The sequence below is a fragment of the Cebus imitator genome, unplaced genomic scaffold (assembly GCF_001604975.1).
Source record: "Cebus imitator isolate Cc_AM_T3 unplaced genomic scaffold, Cebus_imitator-1.0 Scaffold242, whole genome shotgun sequence".
Lineage (NCBI taxonomy): Eukaryota > Metazoa > Chordata > Mammalia > Primates > Cebidae > Cebus > Cebus imitator.
The window spans coordinates 3,286,379-3,290,395 of record NW_016107557.1 but is presented as its reverse complement, the minus strand read 5'-3'; the positions used below and the strand labels follow the sequence as shown (position 1 = coordinate 3,290,395).

Sequence of the window (4,017 nt, the reverse complement as noted above, 5' to 3'; positions counted from 1 at the left end):
AAAAAAAAAAAAAAAAAAAGAAAAAAAGAAAAATATATGACTATGTTCAGTGTTTATATCCCCACAAAGAATTTCCTAAAATATTTAAGTCAAGATGGTCAATTTTCTCTTAGCTTATTATTTTGAAAAATGCTAGATTGATAAAATCCTGAGGAAAACTGTAGACCCAACCAGGCAGAAGGCCTGTGCTTCTCCCAGCTAAATTTTGGGGGTACACAAGCTCTTGTACTTAGCATACTAATTATAAGCTATCAAATTTGAAACCACACACTAATTTGTAACATAAGTATGTAAACATTTCTGGATATTTTTAGTTTTTAAACCTCTAACTCTGTACATTCTGATGGACCAAGAAACATAAAAGGTGATTGTGTGCCTGGGGATCTTGAGGCCCTGATTTGGAGGCCACAGACTTAAGCATTCAACTGTGCCTTTACTGTATTCCCTTTTTCAAAATGCTGAAAGGATAGCTTACTTTAAAAACTTGATAGTAATCATCTTTCTTCAATAGACCAAAGTCCTTCTAAACTAGGAAACACAGAGGAGTGACCATCTTCCATAGTCCCTGGTTGAACAATCACAGATCGTGGGGTGTATTCGAGATGTGATTTTATTTTCACCTTATTCTAAATTAATAAGATGAAAGATAAAGTCTAATTTAAAATGTATTAAGTGAGGTTAATCTTCCCTTTCCCTGGGATAAAAAACGGGCATATCCCACAACTTTTCTGCTCTCTCTTAGATAACAAACAGTTTTTAGTCATAAGTTACCAGCATAATCCCAATTTACAAAGTAGAATGGTCTTATCCCGTCAGTGGACAAAACCCTGACCTGACTGAAGATTAAATCTCACCCTCTTCCCCACCAGGCTGATGCAGTGGCAGGTGGCCAGCCTTTACCCTTATTCTCTTTCCTTCCCCCACCTAGGGCAGAGCAGAGGGAGGGGACTCTGGGGAGAAGCAGCATCGGGGTGGAGGATCATGCCAGCTGGTTTTGCATCTCTGTCTTGGATCATCTCTGACACTCAATTTTTATTTATTAAGAGTAATGGAACCGGGCACAGGTAATCCTAGCACTTTGGGTGGCCAAAGAGGGAGAATCATCTGAGGTTGGGAATTCAAGACCAGCCTGACCAACATGGAGAAACCCGCCTCTACTAAAAATACAAAATTAGCCAGGTGTGGTGGTACATGCCTGTAATCCCAGCTAATAGGGAGCCTGCAGCAGGAGAATTGCTTGAGCCTGGGAGGCAGAGGTTGTGGTGAGCTGAGATCACGCCATTGCACTCCAGCCTGGGCAACAAAAGCAAAACTCCGTCTCAAAAAAACAAAACAAAAAACAAACAAACAAACCCAGTAATGGAGACATGATTTGTAATGTCCATTCACTCATAATCCATCCAAATGACCAAATCATGTGCTTCTACTGCTAAGCCAGATAGAATTTGAACTTTAACAAAAAAATATTTTATAAAGAACACTGTTCTTTGTGAGTTCAGTTTAAATCAAGTGGAGAATACATATTGGAAAATGAATACTTAAGCACTTTATAACAATTGGCTCCATTTCCTTATGGAGAATTTCCAGTGTGACCATAATCAGTGACAGGTCATAGAAAACTGTGACTCTCCATTGCCTCTGTGCCCCTGGTCTAGAGAAAATACCAAGCACAAATAAGGAAAGCAAAGGTGTCAACAAACTTTAAAAGCACATGGCCTTTCTTAACAAAGACAGATACTGGTCATATATATATACACATACACACACACACACACACACACACACACACATATATATGTGTGTACATATATATATACTTTTGTGCTTTTTTTGAGATGGGGTCTCACTGTGTCGCCCAGGCTGGAGTGCAGTGGTGCAATCTCAGCTCACTGCAACCTCAGCCTCCTGGGTTCAAGCAATTCTCCTGTCTCAGCCTTCTGAATAACTGGGATTACAGGCACATACCACCATACCTAGCTAAGTGGTCATATTTTTAATTCACTTTCAGATCACTGAAAGTTACTAGTTTTCATGTCTTCATTTCTAGTTGAAGACAATCATGTAATAGGATGTTAAAATTGGATTCTTATTATCACAGCTTTCACTGGGATGGCAATAGATTATATGTCTAGTACCAAAGTATGAGACAGACCCTGAAAATGCACAATGCAACAGGAGATGGTATATGTAACACTTGGAGTCCTGAATTTGGAGGCTTTTCACATACTTTGAGAATGTAAAAGGGGGCAGTGTGGGAAGAATATTGTGAGGAAGAATTCTATGCAGAAAGCTATGCTGTTAGCCCCAGTCACCCCACCTCAAGCTGGGGCAGGGTGCTCTTTCTCCTAGACCAACAAAGTCTGATTTGTGTCTTTTGGATTTGGGAGACACTGTTTTCCCTAGTTTTCTCCCAACTAGGGATTCTGAATCAGCAGCAGTGATCAATGACTGCAGCTGCCCCTTTTCTCTAAGGGTGGGGCAGCGGCAGCCTCCTGGGAGGGAGAGAAAGCTGGCCTGGAGCCATCTGAAGTCTGAAATCCTGCCCAAGCAGACTGTCTAGAAGGACTACCACATGGTCAACCACCTTCTCTTCTCCCCGTCACAAAACGGGCAGTGCCCAGGGACGGCTGCTTTCCCAGGCTACCTACAACAAACAGGTCTGGGGCTGGGCTGCAGCCAAGCTGCCATGAACACACAAGGCAAGCAACAAAAAACCTTTGTTGTTGCAAACCACTGAGATGTTGGGACATAACTACAGTGCAGCGTAACTGCACCTGCTTCTCTTGGGGACTACTTTCTTCCATCATGCCTGATACGGTCCAGGAGTGGATGAACCACTCCAGTCCTAGGTGCGACTGGGTCAGGCTAATGAGGCCCCCTCCACAGGTGCAATGTTTGTGCTGGGATCCCAGCAGGGCTGCAATGTGTCCTTTCTGGGACTTCGCTGGAGCTAATGGAAAAGAGATACTTTTGTCATGGGAATCACTAGCTTGAAGTCTGTTAGCCTAAAACTACCACTTACTATCATATGGCAAGAATAGCTTGACTAAGCGTGACACCACCACAGAAGAAAATACAGCCAAAAAATGAAGAAGGGGAGTGGGGTTTTGGTCCCAGGCCTTGCTGTGATGGAGGAAGTACCAATCAATTGCCCATTTTCTTCGACCAAGATTTGGCTTTGCTTCTGAAATTTGCAACCAAAAAGAGCTATAAGCCCAACATTACAAACCGATAGGGACTCACATCGCCCATTTGACACGCAGTGTCTTGGCTGAAAGGGCACTTAAAAATCAGCGTTATCCTCAAGTTTCCACACAGTGCCCGCCAGAAGTATGTCCGGCAAGCCTGGCAGAAGGAGACATCAATACGAAATGGGCAGCCACTCGATGGGCCAAGAAGATTGAAGCCAGAGGAAGGAAAGCCAAGATGACAGATTTTGATCATTTTAAAGTTATGAAGGCAAAGAAAATGAGGAACAGAATAATCAAGAATGAAGTTAAGAAGCTTCAAAAGGCAGCTCTACTGAAAGCTTCTCCCAAAATAGCACCTGCTGCTAAGGGTGCTGCTGCAGCTGCTGCTAAAGTCCCAGCAAAAAAGATGACCGCCGCAGGCAAGAAGACTCCAGCCCAGAAGGTTCCTGCCCAGAAAGCCACAGGCCAGAAGGCAGCGCCTGCTCCAAAAGCTCAAAAGGGTCAAAAAGCTCCAGCCCAGAAAGCACCTGCTCCAAAGGCATCTGGCAAGAAAGCATAAGAGGCAGTTATACAAAGTAATAAAGGTTCTTTAAAAAAAAAAAAATCAGAGTTATTCTTCTAGCCTATAAACCACACAACTAAACTCTTTTAAATTGACAAGAATATGCCCCATTTGTGATGCATCCATGGATATGTAATATCTCAGAAATGCACTCCAGCACCTCACATCTTCATCATCACAGCACAGTTCCACACTTCAAGCTACCATGTGGTGAGAATCTGAGCACAGGCTGTCTCATTCTTTCCTGCTTGTTATGAGCTCAGA

General features: G+C 42.9%; 1 pseudogene across 1 annotated transcript in view; it reads left to right on the top strand.

The window, feature by feature from the left end:
• LOC108282512 overlaps nucleotides 1-3,795 on the top strand; it is a 21,021-nt pseudogene extending 17,226 nt beyond the window's left edge. The window contains exon 2 of the transcript XR_001816448.1: nucleotides 3,264-3,795. The product of XR_001816448.1 is annotated as a 60S ribosomal protein L14-like (transcript). The remainder of the gene's footprint in view (nucleotides 1-3,263) is intronic.
• The last annotated feature ends 222 nt before the right edge of the window (nucleotides 3,796-4,017 follow it).